This window comes from Canis lupus, chromosome 2, assembly GCF_048164855.1.
Source record: "Canis lupus baileyi chromosome 2, mCanLup2.hap1, whole genome shotgun sequence".
Taxonomy (NCBI): Eukaryota; Metazoa; Chordata; class Mammalia; order Carnivora; family Canidae; genus Canis; species Canis lupus.
In genome coordinates, this window is record NC_132839.1 from 46793127 (window position 1) to 46813574 (window position 20448).

Here is a 20448-nt window from a genome sequence, read left to right on the forward strand (position 1 = left end):
CGTTCTAGGATCTATAATCCTTTACAATGGCTTTCTAATTGTTTTAATGATCCAAGAAAAAAAATAACATGAGGATATTCTGGACTATCTGTAAACTAAGTTTTGTCACTCAAATTCAATGCTATAATTTGCATTTTCTTGTTTTTGATATATTAAATTGAAATAAAAGCTAAATTGCATCTGAGTTTATTGTTTAAACAAAACTGTGTTAAGGATAAATGCCACATTTACGTTGGAGACAGATGTATTGAGTGGATCATGGTTTTATGGGAAACAGCATGCTCCATTTCATTAGCAGTAGGTGTGGTGCTAAAAAGACAGTGCAGAATTTTTCTATTCTCAGTTGCAGCAACAATTGAATCTGATGCCTATTTAATGCAGTCATCAATAAAGCAGTAACACCAACATTATATTTAAGTGAACAAGAAAGCCTTACATATAAGCAAATGATTCATTAAAATTGGTGGTTGGGCATTGCTTATGTGTAGTGCTTTGATAAATCTTGAGTTTCAATAATCCCAGAGTAGTGAACAGAGTCTTAGAGCAGTTGTTTTATATTCAGTACATATATTGTTATATGACATACAAAGTCAGTAATGATGATGCTGAAGTTGAAATACAGAAATGAATTTAATGCAGAACCATACCTGAGACTACATATTTCTACTATATACCTCAAGTTTTTAGTTTTAGCAAAATAAAATCATCCACTATATTAAAAATAATACCATATTGAATTTTACTGGCCTTATGGTTTTGCATTCATTTAATGCACTTAGAATAGCTTAGACATTTTAGTTATTAGGCAAAGGATAATAATTTTGTACATAGTTTTATATTTGTATGTAATGTAAAAAAAGAGGAGTTAAATCAATACTGTGTCCTTTGAGGATTGACGTCCTTGATGTATTCTCATCTCTGTATGTATCTGTTATAAAGTATATATTCATACTTTACTTTATGTAAGTATATACTTTATACATATATACGTATATGTATACATATGGAGAGAGAGAATAATCCATTAAAGAAATTATTATTTTATATGTGTTATATATAATTAGATATAGTATATATATGTATTTTATATATTTATATTTCATATACAGTATATATTTTATATATAACATAATTATATACTGCATATTTACTATATACAAGCTTATTTTTTAAATGAGCTATAGTTACACAGTTATAAAATATCCATAAAGAATTCATGACATTATTGCTGTTGTTCACAAAATGTGTTTGTATATGTATGTATATATAACAAATTAATCTCACTTGCAACAGAATAGATATAAGAAGACCAGAATGCTAAATTCAAACACAAATACTGGAAAATAGCAGCATTACATTTTTTTAAGTCCTAGATATTTTTTTTGGTTTAACTAGCAAAATTTCAAATTTAAATTTATTTATCTGAGAGAGAGAGAGAGAGAGAGAGAATGGGTGCGGGAGGGGAAGAGGAAGAGATAGAAAGAATCCCAGGCAGATTCTGTGCTGAGTGAACAATCAATGAAATCATGGCCAAGCTGAAACCAAGAGTTTGATACTTAACTCCTAGGCATCCTGTATATTATTTTCAAATATAGGGCACCATCTGCCACTTCTGAAGAGATATTTTGAAAAAATTAAATGTATATTGAAAATTAAGAGCATTTTTGAAAAATCATTTACTGAAAATGTTCTTATAATCACTAAACAATGCTTTGAAGAACATTTTAAACCTTTTTGTGGAAAATAGTAGATAATTATTATAAATAATTTAAGCAATAAAGTAAAAAGAATAAGTTAAAAAAGTCTTGAATCCCACCACTCTGAGAGAGCCACTATTAATCATATATAAAACATATTTCAGACATATTACACATATTTTTCCATCTTATATACATCTACATTATTATGCACTTATATATCTTTAGCTAAAGCTGTTGTTTGCTAGGGACCACATGCATGGAAAAAGTTACTCAAGTAAGTGAATCAATTTAATGAAACCCATAACATCGTCTGACTATGAAAGATCAAGTAGAACACATAGACTGCAATTGATTAGTGTAGTTAATTTAACAGTAAAGAAATGATTATTATGGGATAAAGGAATTAGCAATACATTTAAACAAAGAAACTATAACGTGAGTTTTTTCCCACTGGATCTAACTTATATTGAGCAATTATTATGTTCTCCTTTAGGAAAGCTTGAATTTATAATAAAGAAGGAAAAGGTAGAATGGTGTTTCTACATTATCATTTTAGAAGCTGCAGTGAACTACATTATTTGATTGTATCTCTAAATTAATTAAGAAGTCTGTTAGGGGCATTCTTAATAAAGCTGGCCAATTTTTAATTCAAATTGACACCAGTGAAGATACAAGTATAATTGCTATTGGTTCAGAGTCTGCAGATGATCTGATATCAGTTTCAAGCATATGTTCAAGCATAGTAAAACCTCATTAATTTAGTCTTTTTCATTTGAATTTCATGACAATTTGAACAAGGTATGTTGTTCTTCATTACCTAGGAAAAAAAGTTCCCAACAGGGAAAGAAAACATTACCCCACAAGATCTCAGGGCTACATTATAAATATAAAGTATGGAAAAGAACAAAAATTTTCAAAAATTTAGCATTATTCAGGATGCCTGGATGGTTCAGCGGTTGAGCACCTTCCCCTGGCTCAGGGAGTGATCCCGTGGTCTCAGGATCAAGTCCCACATCGGGCTCCCTGCCTGGAGCCTGCTTCTCCCTCTGCCTACGTCTCTGCCTTTCTCTATGTCTTTCATGAATAAATAAATAAAATCTTTTAAAAAATTAGCATTATTCATGTGTATAAAAATATAGTGACTATGCCCTGAAGTGATATCATCTGCTCTTAAAGTATATTTAATATAACATCTGTTTAGAAATAGTGTATTGTAAATCTATCTATCTATCTATCATCTATCTATCTATCTATCTATCTATCTATCTATCTATCTATCTATCATCTATCTATCTATCTAGGTATCCCTGGGGGGCGCAGCAGCTTAGCGCCTGCCTTTGGCCCAGGGCATGATCCTGGAGACCCGGGATCGAATCCCACGTCGGGCTCCTGGTGCATGCAGCCTGCTTCTCCCTCTGAGTATGTCTCTGCCTCTCTCTCTCTCTCTCTCTCTCTCTGTGTAACTATCATAAATAAATAAAAATTAAAAAAAATTATCTATCATCTTCCTACCCTTCTATATAACTGAGTTCACATCTTCACTAATTTAGAGTGTTTTCATTTTACTAGTATTTAAGTTGTTGGGGAAAATATGCTATAGAAGTTGTTAGACAATGCATATTTCTATAAATAGAATTGTCATATTAAATTTAATAATATGAAAGATCAATTCAGTATCTTTACATCATGGTTTAAAGAAAAGCAATTACTTCAGGAAGTTTCAGCTTCCAAACTGTTTATATTCATGGTTCCCATCTAGGACTGATTTTGCCCTTCAGGGAATATTTGACAAGATCTAGAAACATTTTTGGTTATCACAACTAGAGCTGCTACTAGTATTTACTGAGTAGAGGCCAGAGATGCTGCTGAACCTTTTACAATATACACAACAATCTCCCACAACAAAGAAACATCCACCCCAAAATGCCACTAGTGCCAAGGAAATTTTTAAATGTTTACTCATGATTGAATCAGTTATTGATATAATTAAATAAGCTCACTCCTCAAGATGTCAAATATGAAATGACCAAAATATTAGGTTGGCAATTCTGAGGCCACTGGAGGTCACCTACTAAATAAATATGACCTGGTCAGGTTCCATGTTGAAACCATGTTGATTGGTCAGGCTTTCATTATGTTACTGTATACAAGCAGAACCTGAAGCAAATGTATTAGATGGCTCAACCTAAGTTTTTGAGAAAACAAAGCCTAATGCAAAGATTAAGGTGTTATGCTTTAATTAGGACTTACAAGCCCGAATTGATAAAGATGAGGAAAAGAAACTTAAGGCAAAAGAAAATCTGATGTGTTTCAAAGTGAGACCTTTAGATGCCAGCTGCTGCTTGGTGATGAGCTACTGTGAGGTACAGCAGTTGACTCAGCAGGCTTGTAACACTCCAAGGTAAAATCTCAGAGTAGTTTTTGCAAGATAGGAAAGAGAGAAATTTTATCTTTGTCATTGACCTAAATTTACTCTATGGTGGGAGTTAGATCCTGAGCACATTTCTGATCAGCAATATCATTTCCCTTCTGCAGCTTTTAGGGATTCCAGACTACCCACACGGCTTTCAAAGTCTGATCGTGACAGGAGGGTCTGAGTACCCAAACATGTGGCTGTTTAGTTGTTGCCATGCCGAGATCGGGGAGGAGGGCCTGTTGTTTCCAGAATGAGCAATTGGTTAGTCCACCGGTGGAGACAGTTCAGGGAATATGGGGAAGTATACAGATGTATGTTCGATAAAGTAAATCCAGTGGTCATTGGAACCGTTTGTCAACTATTTCTAGTTATTTCTTTTCCAGGAACATGGTGGGATTACAGATCTTGCCTGTTGAGTTGGTTCTATGGGGCCATGTGTCTAGTTCAGATCAGTGAGTTTTGTGAAGAATAAGTGTGCTCCAATATCTAATAGCCAATGCAAGATCCTCCAGAGTTCTTTCTCTTTAGGATGGCAATAACAATGGTCAAGATGTTGACTCCCCAGTAGCCAGGGCCCCTTCATGACTGTGATAAACAGGATCCCTTCACCCTACCATCCTGACCTAAATTTGGCAGGTAGCATAAAAATGAGAAATTAAACATTGTTACCCTTTCGACCATGGATATTTCAGGTTATTTGTTATGGCAGCACTAGCTAACCTATTCTGACTGGTCATATTTGTTGTTTGTGTCTGCAGTTGACAATAGTTAAATTAACCTACATGACCACCATCCAGAAACAAAGAATAGGGTCTTAATGTATAACCAAATGCCTTAAATTTTACCTCATCATATCCACTCCCTATTTGCATATCTAAGTGTAAGATAAAATAGGGCAAAATTGAGCATTGGTTTTTCAATCCTGGGCATGCCCAATCTGAAATCTCTCCAAGGAGCAAGGCATATTTTAGCAGTGACTTACAAATATGGCCAATGCTTCACTTGTGCTTGGAGCTGCCACAAATCTCAAACATGTGATTCCAGGCCCTTTCTAATGTGGCCCAGTGGCCTAGTATATTCCCAATATTCCAGATACTATTAATAGTAACTGTCAACAAGTGATAAAGTGGTATAATTATTTAATACTGGTAGCCATAAGTATCAGTCTTCATATGTACTTTTATGAAACATCCTCTATGTACAGATATGGCTAGGCACAGGAAGTATAAAACTGATCAAGACACAGCCTCTATTGTCATGAAGTTCACAATCATTTCAGAAACATTGCTTGATATAAACAAATAAGTAAGTGGGTTCACAGTGGTCTTTAATATGCAGAAAAGAAGGGCGCAAAATTACGTACACTGATAATAAGGTCATGCTCAGTGTGAATGTTCATGATAGTTATCATCTAATATGCATCCTATAAATTCTGGCACCATGGTTCTGTAGTTCTAGTCAATGATACCTCTGGTTTTTGTAGACTCTCTTTCTATGGGAGTACAGTTATAATAGTTGTATGTACTCTAACTTTCATAAAGTAGAACATCTTATCTTTATTGGATTCCTTCCTTTGGTCTTCCATTAGAAAACCAGTAGAAAGGACCCAGAGGTGCTGACCTGTGTTGGATGTATTGGAAAGATTTAATTAGCATGCATACCCTTTTGTGGCATATGACAGTACACAACAAATGTACTGAAATATCTTGGGGAAATTAAAAAATGTGTGTATTAAAAAGATTCCAATTTATCTAAGTGATTTTTATTATATTATATTAGATAAATTTTATATTAGATAAATGTCTATAATTTCTGCCACTGATATAATCCCCAAGTAAAGCTTCTGTGGATCTGTTTCTTGATTAGGGTAAACCCTGGGAATATCTAACAACTCTATGGGGTTTATTTTAACACTGAAACTCCTATAAGAAAGGTATATTTCAAGAAGAGAAAAATAGAGCTACTCTATGACCCAGCAATTGTAGTACCAGGTATTTACTCCAAAGATACAAATGTAGTGATCCAAAGGGGCACCTGTACTCCAATGCTTATAGTAGCAAAATCCACAATAGCCAAACTGGAAAGAGCTGAGATATGCATCAATAGATGAATGGATAATGAAGATGTGGCATACATATATGTGTGTGTTTGTGTGTATGTGTGTGTAATGGATTATTAACCATCAGAAAAGATGAAATCTTACCATTTATACTGACACGGATGGAACAGAAACTGAGGGTTGTTGGAGAGGAGGTGGGGGGGGATGAGGTAACTGGGTGATGGACATTAAGGAAGGCATGTGATGTGATAAGCATTGGGTATTATATGCAACTGATGAATTACTGAACTCTACATCTGAAATAATGATATTCTATATGTTAGCTAATTGAATTTTAAAAAACAAAAATAAAATAAAATGAATTCCCAAGGGAAAGAAAAAGAAAAGTATATCTTGAAAGGGATGGAAAACAAATAAATTAGAAGTCTTTCAGCAAATGTAAATTTGTAATAAATTCTAAAAATGATAAATGGTTATGTTTTCATTCTTTACAGTAAAGACGTCTTTTAATGCCATCTTTGGAACATTTTTGGTTCTTTCAGAATATGGTGTGAGCTGACAAAATTCTCATTTTGGGGAAGAAACAATTCCCAAACAGACTCTATAAATCCGAATACTTTAAAGCTTTGAAAACAGTGCTTTGTCTCCTTTAACTTCCAACAACAGTTTGGGGGATAGAAAAGAAGAGGTTATTTGGCAGAAATCCAAAGGTTGAAATATTTTCAGTTGATTTCATTTTTATTTCTGTTCAAAGTTTGACCATGTTTTCTTAAAACTACATTGACCTTTGTAGCAGGAGCAGTGGTTGGAAAGAAAACTTAAAAAATAAATAAATAATGGGACTAATTTCAAAATTATTCTAGAATATATAGTATAATATTCTGAATAACATATGCAAACCAAGTGCTCATATTGGTACATTAGTGCCGTGGTTACATGAAATAGAAAGATGGCACATTTAACACTAAAAAAGACAAGAGGGGATGCTCTAAGATGAGAACATCCAAGAGAAATACACACGCATTTGCCATTTCAGAAAGTATCTCCATATACTATACATAAAAGAAGGAGCCTACGGTCCTTCTTACCTGTCCTGCTAACTGTCTCTGAAATAGTGAAGTAGGTTAAGTAAGTGAACAAAAGCCAAGGGTTCCTTTCTGCTGACTAGAACATTAACAACTCCATTTGGTGTGTCATAGGAGGATTCATTAATTAGTGTTTGCAAAGCACACCAAGGATGAAAAGCTCTAAACATTAATGATAACCAATCTCACATTCTCCAGCAATGCCTGCAGTGATTTCTACATGTAGAGTAATGATAGAAATGAGCTTTCATATTGCATTAACACATCACTTAAAAGGTGACTCTTTAGTGGATTAAACAGAATACCAAATTGGAAACTAGGAGACAAGGGAGTTTACAATGGTATTAATTATATACATAGGGCATTTTAATGATTGACAAATGCAAGGGAGAAAGCACACAATTTGTATACATATCTGAATGAAGTTTGGTCAAATGATTTAAAGAACAAGATTTTATGCCATGTGACCCTAGAGACTTTGGATGATCATACAGACTTATTTTTTTTAAGTTGCCTATAGAGGAAATATTGGAAATATTAGTTATTAACAGACTACGTTTTTCTTTGGAAATAACTAGTATTGGTTTTGTTTTGTTTAACATAATAAATGTTTGGTTCAAGGGCCACGATTTACAAACATGGGGTCTGTAGTTGTTTTCTTCCATTCAAATTAGTTTTTAACCTAAAAGTGGCGAGCTTACCTCCCAGAATGCCAACCATGAAAACATCTTAAGTTCTTTCCAGTGTTTTTTCAGAACTAAGCCATGTGCTACCACTGAGGAGACTGACAGGTAGAGATACAACACTGACTATCATGATTTTACCCTTCACCTAGCTTTACTTATTTGGTAACTGAAAGTGAAACCTTTCTTTTTTCTTTTTAACTAAACAAATGGGTCTTAAAGTATAATGGTTTTGAGCAAAGAGCTCTCATGCCTCTGTAGAACTTTTTCTTTTAATTACATGCAAAAATTCTATTTTGCAATTGATATCCATCCATCGCATATGTATAAAGAGAAACCAATGAATTTGGTAGGAAAGCCATACATGTTCAAATTAGAACTCACCACATTGAGTAGAAATCTTATTTGGGTGCCAGCAGAAAAAAAAGAGTTCAGAATGGCCAGAGTTATCTCTGTACCATCCCTTAGTGTTCCAGAGAGATAAGGAAGGAAAGATGACAAATACCCTTTATAACCTACCAGGGAAATTAAAGAAAAGGACCTGGTTTCTAAAGACAGATAAGTCCTGGAGGTCCGAACAGACCTCAACATGCATGACTCACCTGGCATATGCTGCAAGCTTCAGAGGATTAGTGCCTTCAGTTTTAAACTGTCCGACCATTCTGCATTTTGCTTGGCATTTAAAACAAATTAACAAACTTATTCAGATGATAGAGACTCATAGAATTTACCAACCCACAATACAAAGAAAAGAAATGGGAGCAAAGGAAATTTATGTTGGAGATTCGCTTGCTTAGCAGTCTACAGCTTAGAAAACACCAATGTAAAATAATTATATATCTATATCTATATATATCTCACTACATTGAGTGACAAAATGGTAGCTGTCATAATGCACCAGTTAACATGTCCAATACAAGCGGATCGTTGAGTGTCCCCTGGGAAAAGAAGACAGAAACATAACAAAGAACAAAGAACTTGGATCAATAATGCTTGGGGAAATAAGACAGAGAAGGTTATTTACTTGCATTGATCCACTGCTGCCATCACGTAAACTTGGCCTGTTTTTCTTTTGTTAACCTTTAAGCCCGAGTATACTCAGAGGCAACCGGGGAGCCAACTAACAGGTGTAGATTAAGGATCGAAGGAGGTCACCGTACCTCTGTCACCACCAGGCACCCATGTAACAACATCCCTGAAGAAATTTAAACATCAATAGCCATAATAAGGGCAAATTTATCAAGCCCAGCCGGCTCTAGCTGGGAGCCCGCCTGCGTCCAGCAGGTTTGCCCTTGCTAAAGCTCAATTGATTTGGACATTCTTTTACTAGAGTTGATTATCAATTGTGACATAGCAAATTTGTTACCTTCCAAGTGTTGAGCGTATGGTGGCTAGTGGAGTCTCTGAAGTGAAAACACCTGGGCTTAGGGTTACCCCTTACTAGTGAAAAGAGAGAAGCAGGGGGACAATCTTACTCTCATCAGCACAGGCCAGAGGAGCTGCCCTTTGGTTGCAATCCTGGCTGCTCCTGGAGAAAGAGAAGATCCTCTGAAGCAGCAGGAGAGCGGGTTTTCTCAGATGAGCTCGGAGGACCTGGTGAACAAAGAGGGTAAATGCCCAGTCGAAGGCCTGTTTGTAAGCCAGATCATTAGGGTCATACTCATGCTATTCCCTCTGCCTGGAGAACGCTTAATCTTCCATCCTCTTTTACCAAAACCAGATCTACCTTCAAGGTACCTTTCAGAAGCTACTTCCCCTGCATTCCACAATGTAAAGGATTTTCCTATCCATCTCACCACCCTGGTGAATTATACCTATTTTTCCAACTTTACTTTTCTTCCCTGTTAGATGGTAAACTCCTCAAAGTCAGAAGGTTGGTTTACACATTTCTAGATCTCCTGGATCACTGATCACAATAGCACCAATATAAAAACCTATTTAATAAAACTTGCTGGTGAGTGAATAAGTGAAAAAGCAAAGCAGTAATTCAAATGTAGATATTATTTCCAAACTGAGTGTTAAAAATTTACATCAGGACCCCTCAGAGGCAAAGTCGCCCACTAGCTGGTCCATGTTCTGTAGCTACATTTTCTTTTCTGGTGCTATATTCCACTACCTGGTACCTCTCTCCCTCTTATCAACTGTATCTCTGGGCCTCTCTTCTAGGTTCATGACACAGAGTCATAATTGGCAATCAGTTTTTTACAATTCAGTGTAACTCAGTTATTATGTCTCTTGAGGGTATATATATTGCTAACATTTCATTAAGAATTTTTGCATCTAAATTCATGAAGGATATTGGTTTGTATTTCTCTCTCTTTTTTAAAACTACTTTAAATAAAGCTTTTGGTAGTAAAACAACTGACCATCTCTTTACGGAGCCTTATATTCATAGTTTTTTTAGATTTATAGAGGACTTTTACATATAATATCCTGTTTCTTAGTTTGTTGGGTTGCTGTGACAAAAAATACCATAGACTGGATGTTTTGAAGGCTTCTAGAGGCTGGCAAGTCCAAAATCAAGGCACCAGCAGATTCAGTATTTGGTGAGAGCATCCTGATTTTTACACCATCATCTTCTGCTGTGTGTTTATGTGACAGAAAGGGTAAGGGAGATCTGAGGTCACTTTCATAAGGACATCATTGCCATTCACAACCTAAGCACCCCCAAAGACCCTACCTCCTAATACCATCACATTGGGGATTAGGATTTCAACATATGGATTGTGGGGAGGGGCACAGATATTCAGTGCATAGACATTGCTAGTAGACACAACTGTATGGTATAAGCATGACAGGCATAATTATCTAAACTCCACTATTAGAGAATCTGAGGCTCACATTGATTAGGGATTAGCCTAAGGTCACCCAGCTAGGAATTGAGATGATTGGGACTGGAACTCACCTCCTCTGACTCCAAACAATGTGTTCTTGGATAACCTTGATTTTCAGTTTATATCCACATAGTGCTATTTCAGGCAACATAGAAATTATTTAAGAAAAAAGTAGGATTTACCCTTTAAAAGACTGCAGATGGGGAGCAGGTATGCATTAAAAAAAAAAGTACAAATGTTCATTATTCTCACTTACTTTCCCACAAGACCCCTACAGTAGATGGAACCCCATTAAGGAAACTCACTCAGACCAGCCTATCCTACCACATCCAAAAAGAGTAAGTAATTTAACAATTTGTAACCATCTCAGCTCTATAACGTATCAACTGCTCCTCATCAGGGACCATGGAGGAAACTGGAGTCCCTATGAAGCGACAGTAATCTGTGGCAGGGTGTTTCCTTATAGCCATGGATCCAATGGCAGTTTGCAGCCCTACACACTCACAGCCTTTCCTTTGTGGAAAGGGTCTGCTGGGTAGAGGCCTCATTAAAGCCCACAGTAGTCTCACTCTGTGGTGTCTGGAAAGCAGCTGTCTCCCTCACCATGTGTCCTTTCCTGAAACACACATTGCTTTTTCAGTCCACTCTTTCCAAGCCTGGTATCCACATCAGGAAAACGAAATAAATGAAAAACCCCAAACACCCTTCTAATGAGCACTAATTGGTGTGTCTGCTGATGAGATCTGCAGAAAGGCCACACAAGGAAGGGCCTTCAAGAACAGACTCCCTTTTCCTGCCAACTATAGGACCCCAAGGCAGCAGTGAGTACTAGCACCTGGGGACAGCTTGTGTTCCAGTTCCCTGAGAATGCTGCTTCCTCCAGACAAAAACTACAGTGTCATGTGCTGTCCTAAAGGGGTTTCCTAAAGGATCCCTTTCCTACAGATGGCAGAAAACAAAAGTAAAGTCTTCCTTGTTCATTGGGTGAGGTTTGGTAGCCAGGCATACTCTAGACAGTAGAAAAACACCCTTCTGCAAGATCTGGCAAGGAAAAAAGCCAGGAGTGCATTTTTAGGGAGACTGAAGGAAGTGGGATTGAATGGAATGAGATCAGACCTGAGCTAGGTGCTCAAGATAAATTCCAGTCCTACCCTAATGGAGCTACCTGCAAGGACAAGATAGACATCATTCACTATGTATGATTTTTCCCCACTTATTATAAGTGATAAGAAGGAAAAACAGAGGGTGCTGATAATATAATAACGGGGTATGATTTAAAGCAAAGGTTCTAAGAACTTTTGTCAGAGGAAGAGACACTAAAACCTTAGACATGAAAAGGAAATGAAAGATTCCCAGGCTGGGAAGGGAAGAAGAAGGGAAGAGAATATTTATTTATTTATTTATTTATTTATTTATTTATTTATTTCTAAAAGATTTTATTTATTTATTTTTAGAGAAAGAGAGAATGGGACAGGGGCCGAGGGAGAAAATCTCAAGCAGACTCAGTGAATCAAAAAAGCTGAGGGATAGCCTCCATGGCTGGGGTATGCAGAGTAGGGCAAAAAATGCTGAGTGTGCTGGTCTATGTCAAAGAACAAAGGTTTTGTCCCATGTACAGCAAGAAGCCACAGACATATTCAAAGTAGTTTGGAAATATGAACCAATTCATATTAAAAAAAATAATGCTGGCCACTCTTTGGAGATTATAGGTTGACAAAAGACAGAACAGAGAATTGAATAGGATGAGGCTATTGCCATAGTCTAGGAATAAGATGATGAGGCTAAGGATATAGGATGTATATGCAACATAACACATGCACATATTCATACCTCCCTTATGTGGATCTAGACTAAAGGATAACTTAATATCTTTAGAGAGAGAAAATACAGTCTAATATATATCATATTTTTTTAAATCTTTTTTTTTATTTTATTTATTTATGATAGTCACACAGAGAGAGAAAGAGAGAGAGGCAGAGACATAGGCAGAAGGAGAAGCAGGCTCCATGCACCGGGAGCCCGACGTGGGATTTGATCCTGGGTCTCCAGGATCGTGCCCTGGGCCAAAGGCAGGCGCTAAACTGCTGCACCACCCAGGGATCCCTATATATCATATTTTAAATAACAATAGAATATATTTTTTAAGATTTTCAATTGTATGTAATATAATATAATATAATATGAATACATCAATTATGTTATATTATATGTGCATGCATGACATATTATATAATATGTATGTATCATATATTGTATTGTTATATTATAAACACCTTGAATAGCGTATTTTGAACTGCATGAGTCCACTTATATGCAGATTTTTTCAGTAAATACAGTACTGTAAATGTATTTTTGCCTCTTTATGATTTTGTTAATATTGTATTTTCTCTAGGTTACAGTAGGTTTCTCTAGGTTATTGTAAGAATAGAGCATAGAGTACATAGAATATACAAAATATGTGTCAATTGACTAATCATACTATCCATAAGTTTCTTGGCAACAGTTAAATTAATAGTTAAATATTTGGAGAGACAAAATTTATACTGAGCTGCTTGTGCAGGGTGTCAGTTACCCCTAATCCCTGCACTGTTATTATATATAATGTATTAGTTATATATGTTATATATAACTATAGATAATTAAAGATGCTGAGAAAGAAAATAGAGAGGGATGTCATCAAGATGGTGACATAGGTTGTTCCTGACTTTGCTACTCCTCACAAGAACAACTATTCCAGTACAAGACACTCCTGAGAAAATCCTAGAATGCAAGGGTGAGGCTGAGGGCATCCCTTTATACCACAGAGGCCAAGACAGACTACATTAAAAGGGTAGGAGAAGCCCCTACAAGTTGAACACATTTCCCTTCCCCAGTCCAATGTAGCACCAAGCAGAGAGGTCGCCCCTGAGCTGCCAGTCCCTCCACTGGGAAAAGAGAACAACCAGCTACTCCCAATTGCTGATTGCAATTGTGGGAACCCCTACTCTGATCTCACACCGTGGAAACTACAGGGAAAATTGTTGGGCTCAAACACTGAGAATCTGAGTGTGACCTGGAAGGTGGGAAAGGGTTTACAGTAACCAGCACATAGATCTTGGCACTGACATCATACCTGCAGTGCCCAAGTAATAATTCCAACAAGTAGTTTTGCTCACTGACAGACACAACATACTCTGACTAAGGTACTTGGGGTGTACATTCTGTCTGATTGAAATCCTCAAACAAGTTTTCCACCCTAGAGGTTGCTCCTACTCAGGCAAAGAGCTGAATCACTCACCCATTGTGGAGCATGTCTTCCAGTTATATCTAGACAGAAGGGCTGGTGAAAATTCCTGGAAACCATACAGGCTCAGTGGCGCTTGAGCTGAGAGGTGGGCAGGCAGAGCTGATGGCCCCCAGGGCAAAACCAGCAGCAGATGTAGAACATTTCTGTGTTATGGACAGGCTGGAGGGTAGCTCTCATCCACTCTTAATAAGAGAGCCTGTTGGGATCCCTGGGTGGCGCAGCGGTTTAGCGCCTGCCTTTGGCCCAGGGCACGATCCTGGAGACCCGGGATCAAATCCCACATCGGGCTCCCTGCATGGAGCCTGCTTCTCCCTCTGCTTATGTCTCTGCCTCTCTCTCTCTCTCTCTCTCTCTCTCTCTCTCTCCTCTCTGTGTGTGACTATCATGAATAAATAAATAAAATCTTTAAAAAAAATAAGAGAGCCTGTTTGGGAAATTGAGAGCAGCCTAGAGCAGACCCTTTTCTTTCAACCTAGGCAAGAGGGCTGAAACATAGGCCCATCCACTGTGGAGAGTGTCTTTTGACTCCATCTGACCAGAAGGATTGGCAAGAATGCGTTGAACCTGTGCTTCAGTGAAACTTGAGCCAGGAGGCAAACTGGCATAGGCTATAATTTGCAGAACAAAACCACTGGCCCTGCTTAATCAGGGAACTTGAGGTGCAGATTGGCTTGTGTTAAGACAATAAAGAGCTTTCCCAGCTTTAGAGCTGTTTCTCCTGCTGCACCTAGGTAGGAATTCCAATTCATAGCCCTGCTTATTGCTGAATACAGCTTTCAGACTGTCAAACCAGAGAACTTAACCAGAGCACATGACAAGTTTTGTAGCCCACTCAACAGCCCTACCTATACTGGCACTGAAACAATGAAACAGCCCATGGCTTCCCCCATCTGCAGAACAAAACTGGTGGTCTCATCTGACCAGAGAATTCAGTGCACACTCTGCACTCATTTGTGTCCCCAAGCAACAAATTGTATAGACCCTGGGCCAGGGCTTGCTGCCCTGCTGTGTAGGGAGGCTAATTCATAGCCCCATCTATCACTGAATATAGTACCTGGTCCCACCTAGTCAGCCTGACTAGAAAACCCAGGCAAATACAGAGCCCATCCTACAGCCTCACCTGGGTAGGGAATTACGCCAGCATTCCTCCAATGGTTCTTAGGAAGTAGCATATCCCTTCATCCCTGTTCTCAGAACTCAAACAGTTGCCTCCAACTGCCTCCCAAAAATAGGCCATAATAGCACATTCCACCTGCCCAAGGATATCACCAGCAGATATACCCAGAAAGACAAACTGAACTGAAAACTGCCTACTCTGAAAACTGCAATACCTTGACAAAATCAAAGACACAACGTAGTACAAAGGTATCCCATGTTCATGGATTAGAAGAATTAATATTGTTAAAATGTCAATACTATCAGAAGTCATTTATAAATTCATTGCAATCCCTTTTGAGAATCCAATGGCATTTTTATGAAAATAGTAAAAAAACACTCCTAAAATTTATATGGAACCACAAAAGACCCCAAGTAGCCAAATAAATCCTGAGAAAGCAAAACAGCGGGAAGCATCACATTTCCTGATTGAGCTTTACTATAACACCATAGTCATCAAAACACTATAATACAGGTATAAAAACAGACAAGTAGACCAATAAAACAGAATCAAGAGCCCACAAATAATCCAAACATATAATCAACTAATATTTGACAAGGGAGCCAAGAATACTCAACAACAACAACAACAACATTAACAACAGCAAAACACTCTTCAATAAGTGGTGCTGGGAATATCAGATATTCATATGATAAAGAAGAAAATCAGTCCCATATTTTATTCCACTCACAAAAATGAATGAAAGACTTAAATACTTGAAACCATGAAACTCCTGGGGAAGAATAAAACCCAAAACATTGGAATAAAGGTCCTTGACATGGGTCTTGGCAATTAGTGTTTGGAAATAACACCTAAAGCATAAGCAACAAAATTAAAAATATACAAGTGAGAAAAAAATTTTAAAAACAAAATAAGCAAACGGGACTACATCAAGCTAATAAGATCCAAATAGACATTTCTCCAAAGATATACAAAAGGGCAACAGGTAAACATGAAAAGATGCTCAGAATCACTAGTCATTTGGAAAATGCAAATTAAAACTACAATGAGATATCGCCTCACAGCTGTTAGAATGGCCCTCATTAAAAAGACCAGAGATAACAAATGCTGGCATGGAGATGGAGTAAAGGAAGCCCTTGTGATTGTTGGTGGGATGGTAAATTGGTACAGCCATTACAGAAAACAATACACAGGATCCTCAAAAAATTAAAAGTACAACTCCATATAATCTGGCAAATCCACTTCTGGCAATGTATCCAACAGAAACAAAAACACTAACTCAGAAAGTTATCTGCATCTCCATGTTTGTACCAGCATTATTTACAATAGCTAGGACATGAAAACAACCTAAGGATCCATTGATTGATACATAGATGGATGAATAAATAAATAAACATAAAAATAAATATATCTATTATATATATATATGTACACACACACACAATGGGAAATCACTCAGCCATAAAAACAAAATGAGGAAATCCTACCACTTCTGACAACATGGATGGACCCAGAAGGCAATGTGTTAAGTGAAATAAGTCAGACATAGAAAGACAAATACTATAAAATCTTACTTATATTTGGAATAAAAAATACCAAATTCATAGAAAAGAAGATCGGAGTTGTGCTTACCAGAAGCAGAGGTGAGGGAAGAGGGAATTGCATGAAGGTGGTCAAAAGGTACAAACTTTGAGGTCACAAGACAAATTAGTACTAGGGGTGTAATATACAACCTGACTGTAGCTACCACTGTTGTATGATATATAGAAACGTTGATGGGGGTAGATTTTATGAGCTCTCATCAAAAGAAAACATTTTTTTTCTTTTTTCTCTTATACTTTCTATTCTTTTTATTGTATGTAAATGAAAAGATGGATATTAGCAGGACCTATTGAGGCAAGCATTTCACAGTATGTATGTAAATCAAACCACCAAACTTTACATCTTAAATGGATACAGGCATGTATGGCAATTATTTCTCAACAGAACTGAATAAAAAAGAAACAAAATGATGATTGTCAAAATAAACAAATTAAGTCTAATGAGAAGTTTAATCAATGAGAAGTTTAATGGATGGGATAAACAGACTGCACATAGCTGAAGAGAAATTTTCAGTGGGCAGAAACCAAAGGAACTGTTCCAGAACACAGCTCAAAGAATCAGTAAGATGAGAGAAAAGGAAGCAATATGAGGTATGCTATGATACTCTTCCCACCCACCCCCTAATTCTTGGAGAAATCATTCTAACCCTTACAAGTTATATTTGGTGTATGGAGAGGGAAAAATGGGTGGCTCAACTGGTTAAGGGACTGAATCTTGATTTCAGCTCAGGCCATGATCTCAGGGGCTTGAGATCAAGCTCTGCATCTGGCTCCTCGCTCAGCAGGGAGTCTGCTTAGGATTCTCTCTCTCCGTCTGTCCCTTCCTCCCATCCTCACATTCTCTCTCTCTTTCTAAAAAAAAAAAAATTAAAAAAAAATTAAATGTAGGGAGAGTATGTTGTGCAGAGAGCGGGTATAGCTACATTTATTTCCTATGAGAAAATGAGCTTCTTCATTTTGTCATTTCAAAGTACTATCCAGGCAGAGTTGCCAATGTATAGAAGCATGACAAAAACCATGTGGAATCACAGGAATATTTATATACTTTGGATGTCACTAAAGTCAAAAGGAGAAAAAGTACAGGCGATATGCACCTAGAAGTTCCCCACTTGAGTTCAATTGACCATTTCATGCCTGACTCAGATTATTGCCTCCTGACTTTGTTTATGGCCTGTACAACAAACCCACTTCACACTCCTTCCAAAAATGTTTCCCAAAATGCAGCAAGATGGACAACAAATGGCTCTAACTTACTTATTACTTATTTTGCATATGATATCTTCTTTTTGAAAAAGATTTATCTGTTTGAGAGAGAGAAGCTGAGTGCATGTGCATGATGAGTAGGGGGGAAGGCAGACAGAGAGAGAGGGGGAGAGAGAGAATTCCAAGCACATTCCCCACTGAGTGTGGAGAGTGATGTAGGGCTCAACCTCATGACCTAAGACTAAGACCTCAGCCGATATTAAGAGTCAGATGCTCAATGAACTGAGCCAGCCAGGTGCCTCTACATATGCTATTTTCTACTTACACTGTCAGTAGCATGTGGCATGATCTTCAAAAGCAATGCCAGGTCATATACACATAATTCAGGCCATATTTAAATCTCACCCTCATTTGGTCAAACACCACTACTTATAAGTTGCAAACCCAGGATTCAGACCCAGGAAGTCTGACTCCCAAGTCCACTTCCTTAGAGACTGAACCATACAGTGGATTAGGACAGGGTTTCTCAATCTTGGGATTGTTGACATTTTGAGACAAATAATTGTTGTGGAGGGTTTTGTACTGTGCACTATAAAATGTTCAGCAATGCTACCACCCTGTACCAACTAGATTCTGGTAGTAGTCCTCCCTAGATCTTTTTAGAAATGTCTCTAGGGCCGAGTTGGCAATATTGGAATATTGGTTGGAATCACAGGTCTAAGATATGCACCAGAATCCTCAAGCAAGTATTACACTCAGGTGGAATATTAAAACTATCCCCATTAACATCTTTGCATTCTGACTTACATGATTCACCATTGCTGTAGATGCCCTAGTCAATGCAATAAAAGAAGAAAAAGTCATGTAAAACAAATCCATCACTATTTCTGTGCATAAATGTGTTGGTGAAAAAAAAAAAGTCTTTTTCTGATGGCTTCTATTTTGTCTTGGTAAAGTTTTAGGAGAATTCATCCACGGAAGAAATGGAAGAAAGAAAAAAAAAGAATGGGAAGTCTAAGGAGAGAGAATATGATATGGTTCTTAGGGAGAGTGGGAGAGCATGCTAACAAAACAAAACAGTGGGATTGTGTCATATTAGCCATAGTTGAGGTTGCTGATCCTGACGATTCGTAGTCTTGCTCCCTAAAAATTTCAAGAAATTTCTGCCAGCTTCTTATGAATGGCTACACCAATATCACCCAAGGGGCCCCTAATTCATCTCCTATGCACTTTTATTCCAGTTAGCTGAAAACTGCCAGCTGCTATCTTTTGCCAGATTGCAGATAAAAATTAATTCTTAATTCCACATTTTATGAAATTCAATGTTCTATAAATATGCTGAATATACAACTTATGATTTATTTTGGAAAGGTTAGCAATGTACATCAAAGGGCCAAATGTTTCTACCATTGGCTCGACAATCCAATTTCTAGGAATTTTTCCTAATGTAATGATTATATAAGCACAGCAAGACATTCCCAACAGCACTGCTATAGTAGAAAATTGGAAATAATCTAACTTTCTTCCCTAGAGGACTGATTAAGTAAATATTTGTGCACATGTGCAATGGTCTCTGATGCCACATTTAAAAAATAATATCACTATACCTCATTGTATGAAAGATGCAGTTTATGAGTGAGCATGCATGGTGAGAGCTCATTCATAAAATATTGTGTATGTGATTAGAGAGATTTCTGTAAGACTTTTCCTAAGCATTACCTATGATTATTTTTAGATAGTGGTATTTGGAATGATGTTTATGTGGTTCACAATTTTTAGATCATTTCAGTTTTCTACTATATATATATATATATATATATATATATATATATATATATATAACAACAAAGTAATTTCCAGAACAATCAAAATGACCACATGCTTTGATAAACTGGGTAGGTGAAATTTTGATTATTAAGTCCCACTTCTTTGAGATGGCTAAGTCCACTTCATACATGGGAGGAACAACTTACAGAGTTCTCCCCTAAAAGCTTGAAGCAATGCTCTCTGCATGGATATTTCACCTGAAATACTACCATTCTCATCTTAAACTCTACAACTACATTAACAAAACAAATAATAATAGCAGCCCGGCAGCCCAAATCAGAGCTTCTCTGTGTACATTTTTCCAGTGCCTGGCCTCAGTATGGTTGGGAAGGAGCAGGTCTGCCTCACCCAGAGGCCTGGTACATTCTGACCTGCTCAGTGGTATCGGCCAGTTGGCTGCTTGGCACCTTTCCCAGCAGTCATTGCTCTCCAAGCACGACATCTATCATTGCTCCAGTCAGAAAGATGGCACTTACCTGATGGGTAGGCAGAAGCGTCTTCTCTTACCATATGCTGGAAATTGTCAGGGGCTGTTCACGCCAAGACTGGCTACTTTTAGTGCCAGGAAACAGGCCTTTCAAAAAGCCTGCCAAAAAAATACAAATAAAAATTTTAAAAGAACCAATTTTCACATATC